This window comes from Balaenoptera borealis (genome assembly GCF_965194805.1).
Source record: "Balaenoptera borealis genome assembly, chromosome: 7".
Classification (NCBI taxonomy): Eukaryota; Metazoa; Chordata; class Mammalia; order Artiodactyla; family Balaenopteridae; genus Balaenoptera; species Balaenoptera borealis.
This window is the reverse complement of record NC_138864.1, coordinates 91333579-91361432: the sequence shown is the minus strand read 5'-3', so window position 1 is coordinate 91361432 and position 27854 is coordinate 91333579. Positions and strand designations below refer to the sequence as shown.

At 36.7% G+C, this 27854-nt stretch overlaps 1 long non-coding RNA gene across 2 annotated transcripts in view; it reads left to right on the top strand.

Annotated features, from left to right (window-relative positions):
• The window catches only part of LOC309632524, a 185049-nt gene that overhangs the window by 33895 nt on the left and 123300 nt on the right, over positions 1-27854 (top strand). Inside the window, exon 1 of one of the 2 annotated variants that reach the window (XR_014246941.1) lies at positions 787-12869. The exons of the other annotated variant lie outside the window; for it this stretch is intronic. This is a non-coding gene — a long non-coding RNA (uncharacterized lncRNA). Of the gene's footprint in view, positions 1-786; positions 12870-27854 lie in introns of those variants that run through there. 2 annotated transcript variants of the gene reach the window in all.

The following is a 27854-nucleotide window of genomic DNA, read 5'->3' as shown; positions in this document are numbered from 1 at the left end:
GGAACACAAACATTCAGTCCATAACAACATCTCTCCTCTGAACTACTGGAGAAATTTCTTAACTATCCTCCGTGTTACTACAGTAGTACCTTCCTCCTCATTACTCTTCTGCTTGGGTCTATAATTATCTTTCTAAAATACGTCTGGTCTGACTTGAATTCATCCAAGTTCCTCATTAACCATAGGATAAGGTTCAAATCCCTTAGCACATAAAATCGCCCCATCCATCCCATCCATTTGTCACAGGTTTACCTTTCCCAGCATTTGTCACAAGTTTACCTTTCCCAGCCTTTACTTTTTTTCTAAGTCCAGCATTGCTGAACTTCTTTTGTCTCCATTCCATTCCATACTCTTATATGCCTCCATTATTTTGCAATTGCTACTGGCTGGAATATTTTTCCCTTATAAGACACAGTTCAATGTTTATTACTTTTGGGCTTCCCTGGTGGCGCAGTGGTTAAGAATCCGCCTGCCAATGCAGGGGACATGGGTTCAAGCCCTGGTCTGGGAAGATCCCACATGCCGCAGAGCAACTAAGCCCATGCACCACAACTACTGAGCCTGTGCTCTAGAGCCTGCGAGCCACAACTACTGAGCCTGTGTGCCACAACTACTGAAGCTCGCACGCCTAGAGCGCATGCTCTGCAACAAGAGAAGCCACCACAGTGAGAAGCCCACGTGTGCAACGAAGAGTAGCCCCCACTCGCTGCAGCTAGAGAAAGCCCGTGCACAGCAATGAAGACCCAATGCAGCCAAAAATAAATAAATAAAATTAATTAATTAAAAAAAATGTTTATCATTTTTGTAACGTTTCCCCTTGTTTCCCTTAGCATTTTATACATGCCTCTAAATACACATTTACCTCTAATAAATCATATTTATTTAATAATTTGTTATATTTCTGGAAAGCAAAATCTAAGCCCGTTTGATCTTTGCATTTCCCACCTCTTCAGTGGAACTGGCAAACAATAGATGTTGAAAAATGTTTCTCAAATGAATATTAAATGAATGCACTAACTGGTGTGCTCTGGGGATCCAGAGACCTCTCTGGCAACAGTGTTGGCTCGGCAATGACAGCAATCTTTTAAAAATGCAAATCTAATCATATCACTTTTCTGCTTAAACCCCTCCAAAGGCTTCATGCTTCACTTAGATCCTAAGCCTTGGCGTGAAATCCACAACCTTTACTGGCCTGTCTCCCCTTCCTCCTCCTCCAGGCTCGTCTCTCCTCACCTTCCCCCGACCAGGCAGCAGGCCTCAGCTGCCCTGGCTCCTTCTGCCTGGGATATTCGTCCCTGGGCACTCGTTAGCTGTTCCTTCCTCCAACTTCAGGTCTAGGTGCGGATACCACTTCCTCCTCGAGGCCCTATCCAAGTCCAATTTCCCTAGCGTCATCTCACTTTGGTGCTTTATACATTTTATGGTGCTTACTTCAATGTGTAATTTGCATTTATCTCTGTCATTTTTGTTTAAAGTCTGTCCTGTTTACTAGCCTTTAATCTCCACTATGGCAGGGACCTTGTATATTTTGTTCTAAGATGTATTCCCAGCATAGTGCTTGAGACTTAACTTGCCCAATAAATATGAATGAATGAGTAACAAGCTTTAGGATTGTACTTACTATAGATATTTTTCTCCTCCTCTAGTTTCTCTTTATTTTTAACCCTAATGCCCCATACTTATCTAATAATTATAGTATTCTGTTAACTGTTTGGCTGACCCCCTCCATATCCATACTATTATCACCTTTGAATCACACAGTGTTATATAAATTTCTAGCTCTCAAATGAATAATAAATTGGTGTGTTTCTTCTAATATTTTGCCCAACAAACTTGAAATTAAGCTTTTCTTTGCTTACCTTTTTTGGATTTCTTCACGATAATATGGCAGAAGGCAGTTGCTGAATCATCTTCTTAAAACCTTTACTGTAATGTTAGGAATGAATGCAGTACTATTTAAAGTTCATGCTCACTATCCTCTTTGTCTTTTTGTTATTGTTGTTACCCCTCATAAAAGCTGACTTTTAGCATCACCAGTAAAACACTGTACAGACCATCATGAGTAATCCAATAATAACCATGCATTTTATCTCAGATTTTTTTTTTATCTGATTCGATAAAGCTAATTTAGTTTTTCTAAGCTCTGGTCTTAAATCTAATTAAGACATCTTAAATTGCTCCATCTCCATTTGGGTAGTCTGCTTTGCCCATAATTTTCAGGTTTCAAGACTTCTCTAATGAATTTCTTCCATTGCTTTTCTGCAATTACGCTTCTCTTCCATTAAACTCTGTCAGACTTAGTCATAAAGCAAACTGCTAGCCAATCAGTCTCATTAATTAAGAGCAAAAGAAGATTTTTAAAGAAATTCCCTTTTATACAGGGTAATATAGAGGAATGACATCATTTTGCAAATGTCCACATATCCTTTTTTCAGCATGGCCAGTTACGGGTATTTTGGAAACTTATTTCTTCCCCCTCTTCCTCACCTCTTTTGTGTCTCTGACCTCTCAAAATCGCCTGTCCCTCCAACCCCCACTAAAGGTTAAAACACAGTAACAACCACATACTAAGATAGAGGCAGGGGCTGAGGAAGGTGGCCTGTGGTTTGCCCTTTGGCTGCAGAGTACAGCAGCACTTGCCAGCCCCAGGCCTTCCTAGTTGAATATGTCACTTCCCCATCACAATCTGCCTCTGTTGTCCTGTGGCCTGTGGACCTGAACTCAAGCCTCCATTTCAAAGGCATTATGCTACGTACGGCACGCCATCTGGTCAGCTGGCCCCGCATCCAAAGAGATTTGGAATCACAGTGCAGAGGAGCTAATTATGTTCTGTGAGTGTTTCGTGATTTGCTATTCTAGCCAAATAAACAAAACTGAATTATTTAAATATTTCCTTTCTGTTCTCCCTGTTCATCAGATTCAAAAGTATAGGAGAAAAAAATCTCTAAATAGTGAGAAAATTATTGGAGAAGCTCTTGAGTCCATTTTGCATAACTGATCCTGCATATGTTCTAAATTGTAACCCTTTTGGACTTGAGATTGATAAGAATATTTCATGTGTTTCTGCCCTATTTTACAGCAGACGGTTTTCATGCTACGTGCTTTAATATATGTCTGTACCATTAATGTATCACTTGAGGCTCTACAGTTCAAAGCTTTGAGTGTACTTTATGAATTTGAGATTTACTGACCTAGTGTTTATTTTAACAAAGACATATTTATGTTTGTACCTTTTTGAAAAGCAGGCCATTGGGATAGAGGCAAATTTTAAAATCTTAAATCTGTTCTTAGATGTAATTTGATAATGGACTCATGGTTCTTTCCGGTTACTTCTGCAAATGCTTAAGCACCTTCTGTTTGCCAATCCAGATATTATCCAACTTGTACTCAGTAGCTCTTACCTACAAATTAATTTCCCCCTAAACCCCAGTTCTTAAAAGAAGACTTCAAGCAATAGTATTTCAATATTTGTTAATTCTATAATATGTCTACTGAAGTCATGTAAAATTTGATTTGAAATGCAGTGTGAATGGCAAATCTATTATGATGAAAGAAAGCCAGGAAGCTATAAAGCAAGCATGAACATATTCATGTGGGAATATTTGTCTAAAGTCTAATTAAACTAAGTGATTCTAGATTAACCTTACTAGTTATCTAAAAATAAATACCTATAGAGAAAAGATCCTGCTTTGTAATCTATCATTAATTTTCATGCATAGATTTCTCATTATAAACTTTAAGGATAAGAGCTATCTCTTTTCAGTCATCTCATCTGTTGTTTATATATTGAGAACATATAAATGTCAATTAAAACTTTTGAAGTAAATGTTCTATTGAGAAGCATGTATTAAACGCTTGTTAATCCATCTGGTGTGGACTTTAAAATCCAGGGCTTTAAAATCTAAAGCTAATTATACATGTAAAAGTGCTACTTTTTTCTACTTTATTGAATGGCCCCCTGAATTAAATAAACATCATTACATAGTATCCTTTTTGCTTGAACACTTAGTGCCTTCTCACTGCTAGAACCCAGCCAATTGTTTGTTATAACTAAATATTACCAAAATTGAGTTTATCCCCACCAGATTGCTAAAATGTGTAATTAACAGTTCCATTAATACCAGATAGTTTTAAATATTCTTTGAAAGAAAGTTCAGCCTGTGGGCTTGTATGCAGAAGTTTTAAAAAAATAGCATATAGAAAATAAACAAGAAGTTTTTTCTTAAGATGAATATGTATGTGAAATAATCATTTGGGGCGAGGGCACATAATTTTTAATTGCCCTTTCAAATATCACATTGTATGCACACAAATTATAAAAGACAGACACTTTAAAGTCTTGATATAATGTTTCTAAATACAGTTTCATTCTGTCACATGTAAATTTAAATTATTTCAAGCCAGCATATAGATAACAAGTCATCCCATGGAATATTCTACCTTTCTTTTTTCCCCTTCTCAATTATGTCTAAACAGAACTTAACCGATATCAGATGAACCACAGTTATCTCCTGTACCAGACTGTAAACTGTTTGAGACAAGAGTCAATTTCTAATTTATTTTTATATGTTATAGAGCTCTTAATAGATTCTTAGCATATCAATGTGTGGGTCAGGATCCCATAAGGAAAGAGATGGTACACTTCATTGGTGTAATTGCGGAGTGTTTAGTAAGGAGACTAGTTATAAAGATATGAGCAGGGATAAGGGTGAGACAACAAAGATGGTGAAGCACTCTTGGGCTAGCAACAGCAGGAAGCTATTATCACTCCTTGGTCTGAGGGCCAAAAGTGGGGAGAGGTTACTAGGATCTGAAAAGAGCTGTGGCTGAGATTGTAGCTGTAGTAGAGAACTGCTGGCAAGAGCTGTAGCCTTTTGAGGGGTTCAGGCTATGGCAGAAGTGAAACCCAGCAGAAATAGAGCCTCATTCCCTTATGCCTTCTCAATGCTTTTCATTGGCCTATTACTGGCTAAACCCAAACAAAAGCCAGGGACTAGAGAAGTCCATCAGTATACTCCATCAACGACTGCATCCACAAGCACAGAGAAAGATGGAGAAAGGTAAAGAGTAGATGGAAACAAGGGAAGGAGGGTTGTGTGCAAGCAGGGAATGTCTGTCTTAGTAGATGTTCAGTTAATGAGTGGGACAGTGATGAAGTCTTTAAATGTTTTAACTCAAATATGTTTGCTTAATTGTGGTGCTTAAATTTCACTGCACTCTCTCAAACCATTAATCTGGGTGTATATATAATTGAGTACTTGGGTAAGAGGAAAGCTGTAAGAGAAGGCAGCAGTTCAGGAAGATATACCACACATACACTTTTAAGGGCTGATCTTTTCTGTCATAAATATGATTTTTGGTAAATCTATACCCAGGTCAACAGAGAATGAAATTTGTGTTAACCTAAGTTGAAAATGAATTAACCTTTTAGCACAGCCTTTATTAGTCTAATATGCCTTCTGTTTTTTGTTTGTTTAATTGACTAAGCATTGTTTACAAGTCCTAATGATTACTTTGTTCATTTGATGTTTTTGCTGATGTCTATCTATAACTAATGCATATAAATAGCATAATTTTGCAAATAACTAATGGAGTTAGTTATTTAAAGATATTCCAAGATCTGTCTTTCACTGAACAAAATAATCCCTTCATTATGTGAATCAACATCTCCTAATTTGTCTTTTGTTTACGTCTGTATGTTCGTATATTAAAATGGCTTAAATCAAGGGATTTAAGGGACAAACAACAACACTGAAATGAATTGTTGAACTGAAGAATGCAGTGATATTGATTGTGTTGTTAAATCAGTCATATTAATAAGGACATCTAATAGACCTAAAGTGTTGAGTATTTGTGGGAAATAAAATTACTAGATCTTAAAACGTTTAAGGCTACATTAATTGATGACAGAGATTTCTCCTTGTGATTTTTTGTTTTTTCTGGCTCAAACTAACTGTTCCATGTTTCTAATGGAACTTATAAGTGCATTTAATAAATAAATCATTAGGACCTGTAAAACCATAGATCCCAAAGAGAAGTATACAAGTCACAAGAAACACAAAGAACAATCCATTGGGATGCATTAAGAAAAAATAATAAAATATCTACTTCTATTTAATTTCATGAAAAATTAAGTCAAAATGTTGATTAACAGTAGAACCTATATATTGGCTATAAATAAATTTACATTTATTAGGAGGGCGTGCTCAAAGATTCTTTAGGAATATATGATTGAAGGCCCAGATAACTACTGACTGAACCTGATGATTTAGGAGGCTAAGAATTAGTCTATTAACAATTGTGACTACTATTTCCACCTAAGACCATAAGTATATATCTTAAGCCAAGGCTTCTTCTGGCAGAACAGTAACATTTACTCTTCCAGAGATTTATTTATTAGGAATAAACAAAATGGATCCCCCTAGTCTAGGCCCCAAAGCCAGTATGTTCATGGTCTGTTGGTCTGTCACCATGAGTCACCGCCAACCTATAAGTTGGAATTGACGGGTAGAAACTGAAGACCGAATTGCCAGGCCTTCTGGGCATGTTCATGTCCAAACCATGCTGGAATTCCTGCTGGGAAAGAAAGCACAGTTTAGTCTTCACCCTCAACTCCACCCCAATCATCTTATAGCTTCAACCAACTAAAAAGTAGCTGGAGGTCCCTACATGGTCTCCATCACCCTATCTTCTTCAGATTGTATTACTGTTTTTTTTTTGGCAAACAAAGGTGGGCAACAACAGTTATCATTCTTCTCTGTGTCGAATAAAACCGTACCGAGCTATCTGTGTAAAGACAAATGAACAACTTCACCTTCGCTCCGTCATCTCATTCCTCTGAGTAACCAGTGTTAAGATAGTTATCTGCAGGGTAGCGTCCCTTCTCTATGCTCATTTAAACATAGATACACACCCACCGAAACAGATTTTTGCATTTTCCCTTCACTTACCTGTTTCCTTCTCTCTCTCCCCCCACCCCCTGCCTGCCTTTCTCTTCTTTCTCCCTCCCTCTTTTTTTCCCTCCCTTTCCTAAACTGGAATGATACTATATGCATATATTCTGTCACTTGCTTCTTTTTGTACAATGTATCACATTCATTCCCCTGATGTCAATACCTATAGATGCAATTCATTCTTTTTAATAGCTGTATGATATTCTATAATATGGAGGTAGCATGTTTTCTTTAATCATTCCTCTACTGATGAACATTCAGGTTGTTTCTAGCTTTGTGCCTCTACTGTCAATACTGCAATAAACAACTTTGTACAGAAATCCTTATGTATGCTCCTTTAAATGTGTATGAAAAAATCCCCCAAACTTAGATTACCAATTCAAAAGGTACCTTTATCTTTAAATTGTAATGTATATTACCATATTACTTTCCAGAAAGGTGGTGGCAATAAACATGGCCATAAGCAGTAAGTGAGTTTCCCTTCATCCCTAGGCATCCTTACTAATACTGGATGTTATCAATCTTTTCCATTTTTTCCAATTTGATAGGTAAAAATAAAATAGAATTTCATTAATGCTTTATGTTTCATTATACCACACCAGCTACCTGAAGTACAAGGGCAACAAATAGAAGGCCTAGGGTCACAGAAGTTTTTAAGGAGTTTCTCTAATAACTGATGATGCATGAGAGGACTTTGCCATGTGTGTTTATGCATGTACCCCCCCCACTCCAAATTACAACAATACTTCTATATTCAGGTCTTACCCTCAGAGAAATTCTGGGAAACAGTCAGCTGGAACATATGAATTGAGTAGGCTGACAGAACAGTGAGAATACAAGGGCCAATATGAATTCAACCTTATCATTTCTTAACTGTCTCTAGAGGAATTCCATCCTACCAAGTCATATGTTTACAAAGAGCTCAGCTTCTCCTCACCCCAATTTATGCAATACTGACTGAGATTTGTTATCCTGTTAACTCACCACAGGATCTGTAATTCATTAAAACATGTCATTTGTAGGTGCTTCCAGCTACAAATGAGAGTGAACAATTGGGTGTTGCCCGGGGTCTAAATGTAATTACAATGTTCAATTCAGCACATGCCATGCTCTACAAAGTCAATGACGCATCAGGGTAAACAGCAACCCCCCTAATGTGATATATTTGAAGAAAGATTTGTTAAATGAGAAGAACAAGAGAAAAGAGACAATGAGACTAATACACAGGATTATTAAAAGATTTTAAATCTTCTATTATTTAGCATTTATTGAATACAGTTTCATACATGTAATAATAATAGATCTTATTACTACCCAGTTAAATTCACAAAGAAAGAAAAAAGATTTAGGAATAAAAATATAGCTACTAAGTTTAGCTCAGAACTATCTTTAGGGAACAAAGGCAAGTATGTCAGTTAGGAGAAATAAATTTGAAATTTACAACCAAACAGCTTCATTTTCCTGGCTCAGCTACCCCTGGTCGTTTTCTCCACTTTCTGGTTTTCCTTGGTCCCAGGGCTCTCTGGATGTTTGGGGAGACTTTCTGGCAGCTTTCTAAGAGTCTTTGCTTGATAATCTGAGACTTTTGAGGACAAAAATTTCAGAGTCTGTAGAAAGCTCTGCCATACCCCATATTTGGTTGGTGGATCAGATCTTTGGTCTCAGGTAATAAACACCTTTGTTCCTCAGCATCCAATAATAGAGTCATAGTACCCCCATCCAGACAAGTTCTTTCGCATCACCCCTGAAATGGGTCCCTCAGCCCTACTTTTTTTTGGGACTTTTCAATAAGGATTTGTTTTGTTTTCTTTTGTTCCATTTTGTTTCTTTGGTGAAGCAAATGCTTCTTCTACTCTGAGCACTAGAGGTGATTTAGTTACCTATTTTACATAATTATTCCTTCCTGGGGTGTCTTGTGGCGACATTATGAGCTCACATGCCACAGATGACTAGTCCATAGTCAGGAAGAAATTTCCAGATGAGTGTTTCCAGCTGAAGCCCACCCTGCAGACGGTTCTCAGTGTTTACCTCTCATCCATTCTTCTGGTTACATGGTAAGGGAGTGGACTTCTGGCAGGTGGCAAAAGGCACCTGTGTCATGGAACCATGTTCTGGTTTGCTTCAATAAGTTAGGATCTCTGAGAGGTTCCCCACTGCCTGCTGTGATCAGTTCTTCTATTGCTTTCTGTTAAGGTTTTATTAATCCCTACAATTCTCTTTGTAGCAGGAGACAAACCCAACCCTAGTCTATTTTCATAGCCTGTGCTGTCACAAGCCGCAAGTTTCTCTTCTTTAACCTGACTGGAATTCAGCGATAAGTTTTTCATTATATAATAAATACTAAACTACAAAAGCAGTAAACATAAATATTTAGTTCTTTGTTTCAATAATGGTGACACAGTTGGAAGGAAGACAAAGCTTTCTTCCTCCCTGTGACTGTCTGCTATTTTGTCACTGGTTTCTCTTATGATCAGTTGCTAGAACAATGATTAGAAACATCCTTGCAGGACTGTTTTGGGCTAATTTGTGTATGCGTTCGTTGTAGGGGAGGAAAATCTTCTTTTTATCCTCTTAAGTTCTGTGGCTGGGCCTGAGAATTAAATTGATATAAGACAGATTAATGAGAGAAAGTTTTTAAATACTTTATGGGCACATGAGAGTCCTCATAAGAAAAGGGAAGACTCAAAGAAGCAGTTAGGACTAAGAGTTTATATACTTTTTTAACAAAGAATGATAAATTTGTGGAGAAATGACAAGACAAAGGGGTTTCAGTTAGGGGCAGTAAATTGTGGGAAAATGATTAGGAAGTGTATGGGGGAAACTAATGGAAGACAAGGGTTATTTTAGTGGGTTTGTTTGTATAGATCCATTTCTGCATAGGTTCCCAGTTTCCAGTGATAAGAATGTTCTCTTCCTGGTACAGGGAGGTCATCTCTCTCATGCGAAATTGTATGGCCTGCTTTTAAGTATAAAGTAGGAAGAGAGAGCCCTTCCTACATCTGCTGTCTCTTAAGTGCCTTTAGCTCAAAATAATCAGTATGCCAAAATGGCATGTTCTGATCCCCTTAAGTATGTAACGTGTACATTGTCTTAAGCCCTTCTTAACTTCTTTATGTTAATATGGCAGATGAGGCCTGATTTATGTCTGGTGGCCATTTCTTAAATGATAGGCTGCTGTGCTAGGCTGGGAAAGGGCTGTACTAAATTGAGTGTACTACAGAGGTAACTACATCTGGTATGTTTCTTTGGAGGCCCCTATTTACAAAATATAATTAAGATTTATTATAATAAAAACTTGGGGAAACTTTATAAATAAATTGCAGTAAAAACTAGGAAATTCAAAATAAACTCAGAACAAGCAATGAAATCATACGGAGGAAAAGTTAGAAGCAACTTCAAATGGATTTATTAATGTGGATGAGCTCTAAACCTAACTCTGAAGTTATTGGCAACTAAAGTAAAAAAAAGAAAATACTTTGGTTTACCTAGTTCTCCTTGTTGAACTCAAGAGACCTTTCATATTAGTCTCAGGGGTCCGCAGTGCACAGTCTGGTAAGTAAAGGCGTGAAGAGGCTTGGTGTGAACCGTAGAGAATGGTATAGCTTGTGTTTGCCCCACGCAAAGAAATTCAAACTAAAACCAAACCAAAACCGAGTCTTTCCTGGCCAGATAAAACCAGAGGTGGGGATAGGGATAGATACCAATTAATAACTCCTGAGCTAGAATTGAAATCCAGGAGAAATTTATCACATAGGTCTGTCTATTTGGCATTCTGTAATATAAAATTCAATGGATAATGTATAAATTATTTTATTGAAAGAGCACAGAAATGGCTGTTGCTATAAAAGGTGTTTCTAATATTGAACCTCTGAAAAAGCTGAAGATTTAATATTATTGTTTTGCCTTAATGAATATACTATGAAGTCACTAGAAATCAGACATGCCCCCAAATGGTCTAAGAATGCCAGTAGGTGGAAGGATATAATTAAGGATACTTCAATTTAGTGATAGAGTTTTTCTAAGAGATCCACTTTCTCTTATTCTGGAGTGAATATCTCCCATGGTTTTGAGTTAGCAGTGTAAAAAGCCTTCTGTGGCCTTCAGTTAAATAAGAGCAGAGCCATTCAAGGTGTATTGATTACATCTTGTGTATGAGATAGGGGATGGCAGGGAGGAGGCAGGCATTGTACATCATCTGTAGAGCTCCCCGAGGAAAACAGGTCAGGAATGCACTGGAAGGAACAAAGAAAACACGTCTAGTCCTTTCTCCTACTCACTTGGTTACTAACGTCAGCTTCTCAGGTCAAAAAGTCATCTTTACATCATATGTGGTCATGTCCTTTAGATGGTGAGAATAAACTGAATCCTGCCCCCCTCCCCCATTTTCTTACTGCTCAGTGATTTTTGATCTCTAGAATTTCTATGAAAAATTCTAAGTTGCTTGCTGGTACTTGTGGGGGAAAAAGAACCTTTTCACTATTTTCACCATTCTGTGTCAAATACCTATGAAATGCCTGTTTAGGGTTGACTGGCAGGTCACGTGATATAAACTCAGTTCTTGGTGGATGTGGGGAGGTACAGAGCACGCTTGGGTTTCACAATGTTCTGAGCCAACCCAAGGTCCCCAGACCAGGTAAAGCAACAGAGAAGCTACAAAACATGCCACCAGCAGTCCCCTTTCAGACTGTGAAAGAATTAAGGGAGGCCGGCTTGTCTGCTGAAGACAGTGGCGAAACCTCTGACCACTAGCCCCAGACAAAGGAAGTGTTAGCTCCTGGGAATCCCTGACTTCCAAGATGACTGACTCTGCTCAGAGGTCATTTAGCGAAACCCAAGAATATGCAAGGATAAAGACAGTACAGTGCAAACACTGGCTCAAATTAGAATGACAGAGTGGTTTTGAAGTCAAGTTAGTTTGGAAGCATCTCAAACCCCAGCTGGAATCTATAGATTCAGTTAAGGACTTTCACCTGGGCCTTTAACGAGTCTTTGTTTCAAAGCACTGAGCACTTTAGACTTCGCAGGGCAAAAAGTAACATCTGGGCATCTCTCAATAAATCAGTGACCCCAAATGTCTAAAGAGCAAATGAAACTTCTAAAGGCTCTTTCCCTCTAGAATTTGTCAGTCTTCCTTTAGTGCATGCTTATTTTCATACTTGCTACTTCAACTCTTTTAAGTTTTATTCAAATATTTGTAATGTCTTGTAATAGTCCTGTTTGATATGTTTTCATTTGGTTCTTCATTTTGCAATGAAATGTTAATTGCCAACCTGGCCGCCTGTGACTTCTGGCTAAATGTGCAATATAATTTAGGGGATGTAAGGAATGTGTTTGAGGGGCTAAGAATTTGTCATTACAGTGCGGTAGGCAGAATACTAAAGGCGTCCTCTCTAGAGGACGTTTTTCAATCAAACCCTCCCCTAGGAACTGCTGTGAAAGGACTTTACAGACAGTTAAGGTTAATAATCAGCTGATCTTAAAAGAGGGCAAGGAGCTTGGGTTTTTCCAGGTGGGTCCAGTATAATCACATGAGTCTTTAAAATCAGAGGAGGAAGACCAGAGAGTCGGTCAGAGAGATGCAGTTGAAGAGAGAGGGGCGGAGAAGGGAGGAGGCGGAGGGAGAGGTCTAGAGATGTGGAACATGAGACGGACTCAGTTCATTGCCTCTGGCTTTAAATACGGAGAAAGGGGTCCAGGAGTCAAAGTGCGACCCCTAGAAGCTGACGATAACCCCTGCCCCACAGCCAGCGAGGAAGTAGGACCTCCGTCCTACAGCTGCCTGGAAGTAAATTCAGCCAACACCCTGAATCATTTTCCCAGTGGATGCTCCCCCAGAACCAGGCAGCGGACACCTTGATTTCGGCTGTGGGAAGCCCAGAGCAACCAGACCCACCCTCTGACCTTCAGAACTGTAAGGTAATAGATCTGTGTTGTTTCAAGCCTGCATATGATCACTTGTTTTAAGTTTGCTTAATTGGTTAGAGCGGCGATAAAAAACTGATACATGTAAGGCTTATTTAGCATGCCTAGGAGTGCCTTAGTGCCCAGGGTGACTTGAGTTCGACTATAACTAGTCAGGAAGAGGGATGGCTGAATGGAGGAAAGAGAGAATGAAAGCAGGAGGAGGAGAGAAGGGGTCTAACATTACAAAGTGGAGGCGCTTTCGCCTGCATTCCTTTTCAGGAGACTGTGACCCCAAGTGGCTTCTTGCATGCCTGATGGTATTAGTTTCTCACATGACTGATTCTAATCTTTAAATATTTCAGTGGCTTTTTGGGGGGTGTACAAGATGGACTTCTTGATTATAAACTGTATACTATCGAGTACATTATATTTATGTATAATTAGAGGGTTATGTTTGGAAAACCATACCTACTGTACTTTAAAGAAAATATAAGGGATTTTCAAGGGTATTTTGATTTCAGGCTATTTTTGCCTAATAGGCTGATTTTAGAAACCAACTCCCACGTAAGATGCAACCATTGTCCTGCGTGCTACCTCTCCTGGCCACGGCCTTAGGAGAACTTGAGCTTCTAGAGGGAGGCAGGCTGCAGGAAAGTGGAGTAGCCTCACTCTCTGTTGCTTAGGAAGTCATTTGACTCATGTGCACACTGTCAGCCCGTGAATTCTCCCAACTTGCTCCACACAAGAGTGGAATGTACCTTTCTCCTTTCCAAGGATTCCACAAATTATTCCTTTCTTACCTTTCTCTCATAAAAGGTAACCTGGGACATTAGTGGTAAACAATCTGATTTAATCTATGAACAGTTGGAGAGTGAGTGAAAGGGAAGAGAACCAGGCATACATATGATTTGCTCCAGTGCTGTGCCCCCCTTGGTATCCTCTAAACCCAGGGAAAATAAGCTGATTGAGATGAATTTCCTCATCCATATTAGCCTTTCTCTTTGGATAACCAAGCTTCGAATTGCTGCTTTCTCAAATCTCTTTGTAGTTTTCTGTGTAGGAAACTGTGGAGGCCTCCCACAGATTGACTCATTTGAATAAAAATACATTTCTTCTGACCTCTACGACCTTCAGGAGTCTTCAAAGATGAATTTAATTATACATATTAAAAGAAACCAAACTCAGAATTTTGAGGGTTTCAGTTCTGAAACCAAATTTATTATGTTCAAAGTTGTGTCTGGATAAAAGACAAGTATAACATTAAAATATTAATCCATTCATGCCATTTAGTGATTTGAATTATTCACAGCTGCTTGTATTTTATTTCTATAAGAATATGGCTTTTGTCTATGAAGCCAGTCAAATTGAAAGGAATATTCTTTGCTTTTAAAATCCTTCCTAGTCGAGGTTGTTTTAATATAGAACACCCCTTCTCCCCATCGTACGTTTTATGAGCTATCTTCATAAAGCATTTACATTTGGTTGAAGCACTTAGAAAAACTAGGTAAATTGAACTCTAAGAGCTAAAGCAAAAGGCTAGGCAACTATTTCCAAATTTACAGTGCTTTGTTGCTGGTAAGCTGTTAAATCCCACTCACCCAAGCTCTCCTTCCTCCTAGAATACAAAGGAGATGATGCTTTACAAAATATTTTTTGGTGTCTGTTTTTTAGTGTTCAGTATATATTGTGTAAGCTGATTTGGGAGCTTAGCTTTAGCCCCTTCCCTTTTTATGACATATGTCAAGAGTCTTCTAGGTGGAGGGCAATCCTTTTGAATTTGGGTTTCCTTATTTGTAAAAAGGCAATAGTATTTATCTTTGCCAATCTCATAGGGCCAGGGAGCTCGAATGATATACTACACAAGGATATAAACTCTAAATTATATTACTTCAACGTTATTACTAGCAATGACTTTACAGACTTAAGATATTACAAAGTTTCAGAAGGCACAGAACTTAAAATTGGTCAGAACCAAGGACTCAGAAATATCATTCAGACCTAGGATGTTTTAAGTTCTAATCTTTGTTTGATTCCAAGCATTTGAAGAAGACTATTACGCCTACTATATTTCTGCTTTACTCTTTACACGGTTCTTTCAAACCTATTTGATTTGCTAAAATTTCCAGGGTTTTTTAGGTCCCTGGTTGCTTTCTTATGGACAGTCTTGTTAGTGTTTTACTCATAATTGAACTTTATAGAGTGAAGTAGACCTGCCCTCTTTTCATTTGAGATAAACGTTTCTATTAATATCATTGAAGGTCACACTGTTTATTTCATGATGGAATGAATTAGGAATACTGTGGGGAAGAGAGTTACTTTGAGGTAATTCTTTGGAATTTAGGAAGGGCCATTATTGATCATATAATCTAAAGATCCTTGATTTGATAAAAGAAACACGGGCCAGAGTAGTAAAGCAATTTGCCTAAAATCACCCAGCTGGTTATGAGCGAGGTAGAATTAAAAGCCAGTTCTCCTGATTTCAAGTCTAATGTTCTTTGCATTATACAGTGAAAAGGAGGAGAGCATAAAAGGAAAGATGGCTTAGAGCAGGAGTCAGCAAACTATGGCCTGTGGGCCATATGTGGTCCACTGCCTGTTTTGTAAATAAAATTTTATTGGAACCCTGCCATGTCCATTCGTTTACATATTGACTCTGGCTGTTTTCACACTGTAAGGCAGAGGTGAATAGTTATGTCAGAGATCATCTGGCCTACAAAGCATAGAATATTTACTGTCTGGTCCTTTACAGAAAAAGTTTTCTGACCTCTGGATTAGAGGAAAGATGGCTAAAAAGTCTGGTTGGGGCATTTTGTGAACAGTCTCTTTAGTTTGTGCATTTGTCCCTAATTGTGGTTTGGCATAAGCTATTTAGATATTAGGCAAAATCAGCGGGTTCTCATGATTATTTACAGGCTGATGTTAACAAATGTGAAAATATATTTGGGACTTCCCTGGTGGCACAGTGGTTAAGAATCCGCCTGCCAATGCAGGGGACACGGGTTCGAGCCCTGGCCCGGGAAGATCCCACATGCCACGGAGCAACTAAGCCCGTGCACCACAACTACTGAGCCTGCGTGCTGCAACTACTGAAGCCCATGGCCTAGAGCCCGTGCTCCGCAACAAGAGAAGCCACCGCAATGAGAAGCCCGTGCACCGCTACAAAGAGTAGCCCCCACTCGCTGCAACTAGAGAAAGCCTGTGTGCAGCAACAAAGACCCAACCCAGCCATAAATAAATAAATAAATATTTTTTTTAAAAAGGAAAATATATTTGCAAAAGAATGATAGATACATATTTTTAGAAGACATTTCCCATAATAGGGGGATTTATTTCCTATATTCATCCTCATAATACATTCTTCAAGCAATGGAAATACTTAATTCAAAGAAGTGAAAACTTATGCAGGACACACAATAGCTGTATTCAAGTAGGTGAAGGACTATCCTGTGAATAAAAGGATTAGAAGATGTATTTGTCTTTCAAGTCCGACTCAAATGCACTTTCGCTCTTAAGCCCCTGATCACCCGCTCCTCCTCCTCCCTTCTTTGGACAGAATTAATCACTCTTCTGTGCTTCCAAAATACTTTGTACGGAGTACTACTATAGCCTTTATCACACTGCGTTACAGGTAGTTGTTTACACATTTATCTCCCCAGTCAATTGTGAACTCCTTGAAAGTGAGGACAATACCTTATTCATTTTGGCATCCCCATCATGGGGCTCAGTCCCTGGCTCATAGTAGAAGCAATCTAAATACTTGATGAATGAATGTATATTATGATATCAGAGGGCAAAGCAAGGGCCAGTGTGAAATTTCAGTGAAAAGAACTTTGTGACAATATTGGCAACAGTATGTCCTAAGCAGTGCTGCATAGTCATCAGAAACCAGAACTTGGGGTTAGAATGCCTGGGTTTGAATTTCCGCTGTCCTGTTTACTGTTTGTCTTTAGGTAGGTTACTTAATGTCGTAGTTTCCTTACCTTTGAAATAGAGATGATTTAGGCAGCAGTTTTCTAACTATGGTCTGCAGACCCCTGGGCATCCCAAATACCCTTTTAAGACGTCTGTGAGGTCAAAACTATTTTTATAAGAATGCTAAGGCAGTATTTACCTTTTTTGCTGAGTTTCATTGATGGTGCAAAAGCAATGGTGGGAAAACTACTGGTGCTTTAGCACAAATCAAGGCACAAAGTTGAACTAGTATTAACGTTTTCTTCATTATACACTGGTAGAAAAAAAAAAAAGTATGCCAGTTTCATTTAAGAATGTCCTGGATGCATTACATGAAATTTCTAAAAATCTTATATTTGTATTTGTATGGAAATATGTATGGAAATATGTTAATATAAATGTTTCAGACATTATATGAAATTTCAAAAAAAAAAAAAAAAGAATGTCCTGGATGAAGGAGTAAAATAACTAATTTTATTAAGTCTCAACCTTTGGGTACAATGTCCTTTTTAATACTCTGTGTGATGAAATCAAAAGTACATATTTTTGCTACATTTTGAAGTACAATGGCTATCTTGAGGAAAGTACTTGTGCTATTGAGTTGCCAGCTGAACTAGCCACTACTGTACATGGTAACACCATTTTTACTTGATTCACTGATAAATTACAGTATGGTTATCCAGACTTTGGTGTTTGATAGATATCTTCCCAAAAGTTGATGAAGGGAACCTATCATTTCAAGGAAAATGACTAATAGTATTTGTTTCCAATGATTGAATTATGCTTCTAAGCATTATTTTTAATTTTGGAAAACTTATATCTTTCACCATGAGCTTTAGAGCTGCTCAATTCTTAAGGACTTCTGTGAAAATATCAGTGGTGTTATAAATTATTTTAAAATATTATATAATGAAATAAAACAACATTTGGAAAATCTGCATAATATAGTGAACTGGGATTTCCAAATGACCAGTACATGATGTTACAAAAGTGTGCATTAAAATCATGCATAGGTAAAGATCATTCAAAGTCCATATTAAAATATGGATGCCTTGAGACCAATAAATATATTTTAATGTAAGAGAGCTATTACATTAAGTTCTTTGGTGGGATTTCAGATTCTACGTTGCAATTATTCTTTAAGAAACTACCACTGTCAAGTTTTGGTGTGCTATCAAAGAAGAATATCTGCAATTATGTAAAAAGTCTATTAAAGTGCACTTCCCTTTTCCAACTACATACTTGCTATGTGAGGCCAATTTCTTTTCATATACTTCAAGCAAAACAACATATTGCCAGAGAGTGAATGCAGAACCAGATATGGAAATTCAGCTGTCATCTCTTAAAGCAAACATTAAAAAGATTTATAAAAAATGTAAAACAAAGCCATTAGCCTCACTAATTTTTTTTTGTTTTGTTTAGTGTAGGTTACTTAATCTTTGAACTTCAATTCAAAGTTCAGATTATGATTACTTATCAAAATGTTATTTATGTTAATATGTAATGGGATCTTCATTTTAATTTAAAAATATTTAATTGAAAATATTTATAATATTTAAAATATTTAATTTAAAAATAATTCAAAATATTTTTAAAATATCTACAATTGCCAAGATATGGAAGCAACCTAAGTGTCCATCAACAGATGAATGGATAAAGATGTGGCATATATATATGTGTGTATATATATATATATATATATATATATATATACACACACACACACACACACACACACACACACACACACACACACAATGGAATACTACTCAGACATAAAAAAGAAAAGAATGAAATTTTGCCATTTACATCAGTATGGATGGACTTGGAGGGTATTATGCTAAGTGAAATAAGTCTGATAAAGAAAGACAAATACTGTACGATACTACTTATATGAGGAATCTAAAAACTACAACAAACTAGTGAATATAACAAAACAGAAACAGACTCACAGATACAGAGAACAAACTAGAGGTTACTAGTGGGGAGAGGGAAAGGAAAGGAGCAATATAGTGGATTAAGAGGTACAAACTATTAGGTATAAAATAAGCTATGAGGATATATTGTACAACATGAGAAATATAGCCAATATTTTATGATAACCATAAATGGAATATAACCTTTAAAAACTGTGAATCACTATATTGTACACCTGTAACATATAACACTTACATCAACTATACTTAAATTTTAAAAATGGTTAAAATGGAAAAGAATAATAACTAAACTTTTTAATATCTCAATTTTAACTTCTAATATGGTAAGTTTGGATAGATGCAACTCATATAATGAAAACTTTTTAAGTTTCTCTATTTTTAAGAGTAGGAAGAGGTCTTGAGCAGATGTGGGGAAACAGACATTCTCATATACTTCTTTGGAACTACGAAAATATTTCCAAGATATTAAAGTACTTTTTCAAAGATACAGAAAATTATTTTGAATATGATATCATGTGTAAATAATTAGTGGATCTCTGTAGAGATAAATACCTGGAAACTGGAAACCAGAATTTTATTGGGGGAAAAAATGATTAGAGGTTGAGAGGGGTGGAAGGAGGCATTCGTTTTCCATTTCATACCTTTCCAAGTTTGATTTTTTTTTTTTTTAACTACATTCACTTTTTTGTATAAAAAATTGAGGTGATAATACTTGTAATTGTAATGAAAACTAGTAGAGATAATGTTTAATCTCCTGACCTATAGTAAATTGCTCTGTAAGTATTTGTTGGATAAGTAAAAGACTGCTTCATGAATTTGTGTGGTGCCATCAATAGACCATTCTCCAAGCAATTACTGAAGGATAGCTTGATAGAAAGATCATAAAGAAAGAATTCTGCCTAATTGATCTCTAGGGTTGAATTCTGACTACCTTTGATCCTGCCTTTTTATGAAAGAATAGCCATAACATTTGAAAATGAAAGTTCTATACCAAATGTCTTTCAGATCTCTGAGCAACTTTAAAATTTTTCAAAATTTCATTTGCGGCTATTAATTGTCATAGCATTCACTTTTCCCATTCAGTTTTGTTCTCAAAGAATAGAGGGGCCACTGGGACAAATAAGCCAATATTCACTTAGTTTTGTACTATGCCATGGCAGGAAGCACTTTTTTATAATCTTATGACAAGAATTTAGTATACTTGTCTCACAGTTGCCAATTCCATAAAATAGAATTTATTTAGTAGAATGCCCCCATTCTTAAGATAAACTTATTTTACAACAGGTTGAGGGTAAGAAAACAATGACACAATTTACCTTCTTAAAATAGAGAACATTCCAGATTTTACTGTATTCCTTAAAAATTACTTAGTGATGGCCAGTACTGCCTTTTGAAGAGTCAAAATACGATTGCACATATAGACTGTATATGCAATATATTTTTATAAATCAGGGCTTAGGTCGTTGTGTGAAAAATGGATTTACCTTTCTGGAAGAACAGATTAATAATTTATCCCAAACATCTTATAGAAAGAAAAAAGCCAATTTGAATAACGTTGGGAGAGGAAGCATACCAATATTATTCTTTATTTCTTTTATTAATGAGTTAGGATATAAGAAACTCAATAAAAATTACATTAAAAACTCAAACATTGTTCAAATCTTCTTTCCCCATCAGCCGCATTTATGAAACTGGCATTTCTATTTAAATGATATTTAATAAAACAAGGTTTTATATAGTGAGGCAAACAATTCATGGGCTCATTCATTTACTCACCAGACACTTGTTGAGTGCCAGATTGTGTACCAGGTACTGAGACCTCCATGGTGAATAAGATATATTTCTTGTATTTTAAGAGTTCAATGGCCAGTGGAGCAGACAGACATATAAACAAATAATAAAGTGCTATGGTAAAATAGGAAGAGCATGGGATTTTGGAGATATCAACAAATTTTAAACCTGGCCTTCACTTCTGAATTATATAGCCTTCTAATCTCTCTGTATTTCAGGGATTTCATCTGTAAAATGGGATAATATTTTCATTGCATGGCTGTTTTATGGATTGAAGAAAACATATTCAGAACACAAGGCCTAGAACTAAATCTCATCAATGGAATATATTACCCTAAAACTACAATATGAAAGGTACCATAATATGGGCATGGACAAGAAAGAGAGAGTAATTCATGTGGGGATGGGGACAGAAAAGGAAAAATTTCTTAGAGGAGGAGATGTTTAAGATAAGGAGGTGCTCATAACCAAGAGAAGAATTCCAGGCAGAGAGATTTTCATGCGCAGGAGCATGGAACCTGTGCTAAAATATAAGGAATAGTTTGGTGAGGTTATAGCCTAGGGTACAGAAGAGTGGAAATGAGGATGGTGAGCTTATGGTCCTCAATCACAGAGGACCTTTCATAGCCTGCAAATGATTCAAGATTTTTAGCAACAGCAATGGGAATGAGACATATAAACAGATGTGAGCAATATTTTGAAGGTAGGATTTGTGGAATTGAGTGACAACATGGGATTGATGGAGAGAAAGAATAGACCTCCCAGTTTTTGGTTTGGATCAGTAATTGTTGATATCATTAACCAGAAGAAGGAATTGAGGAGAAAAAGTAGGTTTGAGGAGAAAATGATGAACTTTATTTCATTTTATCAATTCTGATTTGTCAGGACCTTAGGCAGGAGAGAGACCTACCTTGCAGAAAGAATTTGAGAGGGCTAAACATTTAGGCGAGAGTAGAAGCCAGGAATCTGAAGTTTCTAACTGAGCTGCGTTGTCCATTGGCTTTGTGACTAGTTCGTTTTTACCTTTCCTTGTTCTATTAGAGATTTAACGCAGCTGAACTTTGTAATTTGGAAGTCTTTAAACGTCTAGGTCTTAGCTCTAAATTCTCATAAATGAAATGAAGATGTAAAAAACTACTCAATATCCTTCACAGGGTTGTTTTAAGAAACATATTTTTTGATAACTGGAATCCCTGTAAAATGTTGCATATATAAGTAGAGAGTTACAGATGTAACACTTAAAGATTTAAATTCGATTAATATCAGCAGAAATGGAACTATTAATAAATTCATTGATAAGGACTCTATAGTTACACTGAAAAGCATGATCAGATACTGTAAATTAGCATAACAGTTAGGAGTGTGGGCTCCCAGTCAAACTGGCTGTGTTTGTGTGTCAGCCACTTATTAGCTCTTGACTTTAGGCAAGTTGTTTCACCTCTGTTCTAAAATAGAAATAACCGGAGTATCTACCTCACGGGTTGCCATGAAGATTAAATGAGTAAATATAAAGTATATAGGATAGTGGCTGACCAATAATTAAGGCCTCAGTGTGTAATTGACATCATTAGAGGCAGTAAGCAGCATCATAATCATTTATTATCATAAAATGGCAGGATTTTAGTCAGTGAGGGGGATGTGGGAGATACAGTAATCATATCAGTGTTATAGATGAGAAAGAGGAAGCCCGCAATCGGTAAGATACATTCAAGCATGAACACCTAGCGAAAGACAGGCCTGAAGATCTAGTACTGCTCAGCTCAGTGTCTTTCTTGTCACCCTTTGTTAAACAGGACCTTGTGCCTTCATGCGTAGGTTAAGAAAATGTGTAATTTTAGTTGATAATTAGTATTTGTTACACACAGTAGAATAAAAATATTATTCTTTATTGAATTTGCTAGTGGTCAGAAGTTCACTCTTTGTGGATATTAGTTCAAGTTAGACATTAACTATTATGGTTGTGTGTGTGTGTATGTCAGAATTATCTGTTCATAATATTGGATATTGTGGAATTGATCTAAGTAACACACATTTATCCAGTCTAAGCACACCATGAAAATGAACGATTACAGTTTTAGTTGGAAGATGGAGTTTATAATTATTTAACTAGGAGTTTCACCCTCTTCTTCCTTTTAATTTGCACTATCATTCATTTCTTTCCCATTCTGAGCTCCTTTAGCTCTAAAATTCACAGGATTCTTTGCAGTGGGGCATTTTATTTAGTAAAATCATTGAGGCCTTGCTTATTAAAAAAATATACTGGGTCGTTTAAGTTCGTAATGAATATCTCACAGCCTCACCTGCTGTGGTCACTGCTTTTGTTACTTTTGATCTTGGGGCCTTGGATTTGACCAAGTGGATGGAACAGTGGAAAGCAAGTGGATAAAAGCAACCCTTTCTTCAACACATTTATCGAGTCCCTTTCCTTGCCTTTGCCGTGTTTTTGCCAGACCTCCTGAGCACTCTTCACCTGCTCCCAAATGGACATACTTTTGCAGATGAGCCAAAATGTGTGCCCACATTTGCATGTAGAGTAATGTCCAGATCACACACCAGCTGCTTCAGCTTGAAGGCCTTGTTCAGTTCCACCTCAGCCTCATCCCCTGCCCCCAGCCCTCTGAGCCTCCCCAGACAGACACCAAGCTGCTTCTCTTCTTTCACTCACCTGCACCCTTCTTTCCATCAAGGGCCCGCACAAGTCTCAACTCTTGCATGAACCCTCTGTGGACTCCTACGGTCCACGTTGATTTACTGTGTCATACTCCCAGAGCACTTTTCACCAGCACCCCACAGCTGAGCAATTATTATTCAGTGTGGTTTTATGAGGCTTGCTATTATCTCAATTATATTTTAAGCTTCTAAAGGAAAAGGACCATGTGTTTCATTTCTGTAACCTGCATAGTACCCAGCACAGTGAGGAAGAGAAAGATTAAACATCATAATAAATGCCTGTTAGCAAGTTAAGTACTGTGACTGCATTGTGTCTTAGAGTTCATTGTATATTTACAATACCCGTTTATAATGAGATTAAATTTTTCTGAGCAATAAATTACTAGAAATCTACATGAAATTAAATTTTAATTATACATAGTTCAATACTTGACAAATTTTTTTGTTGAAAAAGAAATCAGGATTTTTTTTGGTAAATACAGGACATATACTAACAACCAAGATAGTTTATTGGTTTGTGATAGCATTTTTAGACAAAAGCGTTACCTGATTTAATTCTTAGAATATTATACTCTGATAATTTTTTTTTTTTTCTGCTACATAGAACTGTTTTCTCAAAGTCATGGATGTTTTAATCCTAGAGAGGACTAAATTGAGAGTAGATGCTGTTTAATTTTTGTTTAGTCATAATGAAGTATACTAGATGTCAATATATGCAAGGCTCTGATCAAAATATAAAATTCAAGTGGGCCCTCCTTAAAGATTTTGTTGTCTACCAAAAAAAAAAAAAAAAAAAAATAGGAATTGCATATAAAGACATTATGCACCATCATTTCTGTGACATTGGAAAAATTCCCCTTTGAGGAAAAGTAGAATGGAATTTGGAATGTTGCTTGACTCTTCATCCAGAACTGGTCCTGAAAAGAATACAGTGAAATTGAAATGTAGCAATTTCCTGGCTAATTGCATAAGCACAGAGAGCCCAATCTGGCCCATCAAATGAACATACTTGTGCTATTTGTTTCCTTGGGGATTGATGCCTTTTCTTAATCTACACTCAAAAGCATAAAAGATAGTTTATGTTCTGAATTAAGTATAGAAAATATTTTTCTGTCTAGGAAGTTAGTTTCGATGAAATTGTTTTATCTGAGGAAACAGCACAGTAAAATGACTTCCCTTTGGGTGTAATTTTAGAGTGTTCCTTTTTATCTTAAACTCAGTTTAAAAAGTACTAAAAATGTACTTTAGTAGGACTTAATAAATATTAAATTAGCCTGGGGCAGTATCTATATGGAAATGATTAAATTCCTGAGTATTTACTTGGAATTTCTGACCTTTCTAAGCAGAATTAAAATCTTTAGCTTCCTTATGTCAGAGCTACAATTAGCTACAGTAATACATTCTTCTCCCATTCTCCCTGGCAGCTCCATTTTGATTAAACTTGATGTTTTTAGATAATCCAAAATCTACAGACAATTAAGAATTACGAAGTACAGGCATGAAGTAAATGCTGCAAAATGGTAAATTTTTCCTGCTGAAATGGTTCAATCGAAAAGGAACAAAAGTTTGACCTCGTTTTCTCTTGCTCAAATGAGAGAAGTTTACACTTAGAATGGGAATTAGTTATTGAATAAGGTACAAAAATAAGATGATCTAGAAAGTTAGAAAAACTCTTCATGTACTTCTTTTTACTCAATATCCTTTGATTTTTATGACAACTTTTTTACAATGTACTTAATCCTGAAAAGAGAGGATAGTGCTAAAGCAAAGGGAAAAACACTTTACTGCAGAGTGATTTTACAGAACTCTTGCTCAGTTTCATGGTGCTTTAGGTCTCCTGGGGGGTTTATTAAGAAAACTAGCTGGCACAAGAAAAACTCAATACCATTTGAAAATGCCACTTACATGAGTATACATGCATTTTGATATAATAAAAATAAAATTGGCATTTTGCTTGATCTGCCTTTTTGAGAAGGGAGAAATGTGTAAGGAAATATGGTCTATATATAGAATTTTAGATAAGAATACAAGAGAAGCAAAATGGAGCCGTTATAATCTCCTTCCTTCAAACCATCCTGTTCTAAGCTACTTTGCAAAAAAGATCTCATCTTCATGGAATAGTATTACAGATTAATGTACTTGATTTTGAAATGAGTTTTTTCTTTTCTTCTTTAGGCTCTTTATCCTCCATTTCCTTTTTCATTTTTTCTCCCCTTTTTCTCTTTTCTTCTCCTTTTTTCCCCCCACTCATTATTGCTTACAGATACATTGAACCAAATGTATTGGTTAGGCCAATCACATGGCATATGTGCCAGGGATATACTACAGAATAAAACAGATGTGGTTCCTGTCCCAAAGGAACTTAATCTCATAAACTAAAGACTTTAAGCAAATCACTACAGTTAATTAAATTTTCAATAAGTATGAAACAGTAAAGGGTGAGGGATATCAATCTTCAGTAACTGCTCTGCATATAATATATTGTGTGTACGTAAAAACATAATTTTTGTGAATATTAAGTAAACATGAGTCCTGACCTAAGGAATTAATACTTTAGGATATACTAGTTGCTATGGTTCACATACAGAAACTTTCTGTTTAACGATCAGTTAGATGAACACATGCAGTTTTGGACTTTGATAAGGCCTACTCACATGTTTTACATATGAGCCTATGAACAGCCAGTGGTCCCCTAGGTCTCAGTCTTTACATACTTGTAATTTCCTTGGATCCTGCACTCATTCACCACCAACTTCCATCTCCTTTGAGTCAACTGAGATCTTAATCCCAAGCTCCCAATCCTGATTCAGGAGTTGGGGCTCAATTCCAAGGCCAACCTAAGCCTGGTTTTACTAGAAGCAAAGTATGATTTTTTTTTGTCCTCCTGCTAAATAAAGCCTTCTGATGTTAAATTCTGCTCTCTCAGGTGGGAATCTGAGGAAGATAGCAGTGAGACTGGGTGCAAATGATGTTTTTTGTTGTTTTTTTTCTGAGTTTTACTGAGTTTCTTTACCTTTTCTCAGGCCCATTTTATTCAACAGGACTCTCTCCCCTCAGCATTGACTACTTCTAAATCTTATGGCACTCCTGAGGTGCCAAGTAATGATAGTGCTTCAGAAATGAGGTTATTGCTTTAGCCAGTGTTTATCTCCTATCATAGCTCACTGTGGGATAGAATACCCTACTGGTTATGTTATAAAGTATGTCTTTTCTATATGATAGAATATTATCTGTGATTAAGCAAATTAAGCTACCTCTGTTGCCCTAAAATGAAAAGATGTTAAGTAAAAGAAGTAAATTAGTTTCATATACTTTACCACTCTATTTAGAAACTTTATATGTGTATATACATAAATATCAGTATACATACATATGTATGTATAGGCTTATTTTATTGACAAATATATATGACAGAGAAATAAATCTGGATGGAAACATACCAAACTGATATCAATGATTATACCTGGAGAATAGAAATAGAGGCAGAAGAAGCAGCAGAGTTACAAAATTGAATCTTGGTAAGTGGCTTATGTCATTGGCTTACATGTGAGCCAGTCTCTTTGGCCAGAGGATTAGAGTACTGTTATTAGGTGGGCTCACCCTAAAGCCGGGAGGCGGTCCACCCAAACCACAAGTATTAACAGCTGGGGAAGGGTGGCTTTTCCATGAGCAACACCAGGAGGCTGTTTCCAGAAGGGACAATCAAGGCTGAACAGTCAATACAGCAGCTGTGCATGATAATACTCCCCCCGGATTTCTTGCTTTGTTTATTACATTTGTGTACTACTATAGCAATCAAAGCGTTCATAGGGTAAATCTTAAAATATATATAAAACAAAAAATACACAGAAGATTTTCAATTTGAAGTAAATTTTTTATGCACGTTGAACTAATACTTATGACAAATCATAAGAATAAACATAAACAGTAAAGAAAAGGAAAAGTTTTTTGTACACCCACCTTTCACCTGTATAGGCGCTTTGATGAATAAGCCCAGTATCCTATTTATAATAAGTTGCTACCCCTTATTTGTTTATGAATATATTACCCTTTATCACATTTCTCACTAGACTGATGTTTGGCATTAAGGCCATGTAGATGTGAGTTTTAGGATTTCCTGTGACATTGTCTTTATTAGTTGCTAAGGTTATTCTAGAATTGGCAAAGTGAAAGTCTTTCTGTTCATTAAACCTTATGGTGCTTTTGGACTTTATGCAAAAATTAAAGTATTTTGCAATGTTTTAGGAATAGAGAAAATTGCTAAAAAGTAATAGCATTCCTTAGGAAAAAGGACTAACAATCCAACAAAGAAGTAATAAATTTTACTTGTCTCATTACTTAAGCATCATTACCTGCCAAGCAAGTAAAAAATATCCAAGCATATGGGGCGTGGCATCATCAGAAACCTGTCTGGAAAGTCTCATTCACCCCAGGCTCTTTTCCCTGTGCCCTCACTTGAGCTTCTTCTCTCATCCTAGGGTAGGTACAAGGTGTTCTGTGTTGCAGACCTGACAGAAATGGAAATGGTTTCAACTTTACCCATCTCTGTGCATTTTCAGGGAAACATAAGCTTTTAATAATGAGTTATGGCACCCATGATTGAAGTTTCAGAGAGATCAATTGTATTATTATTTTGAAGAAAACCACA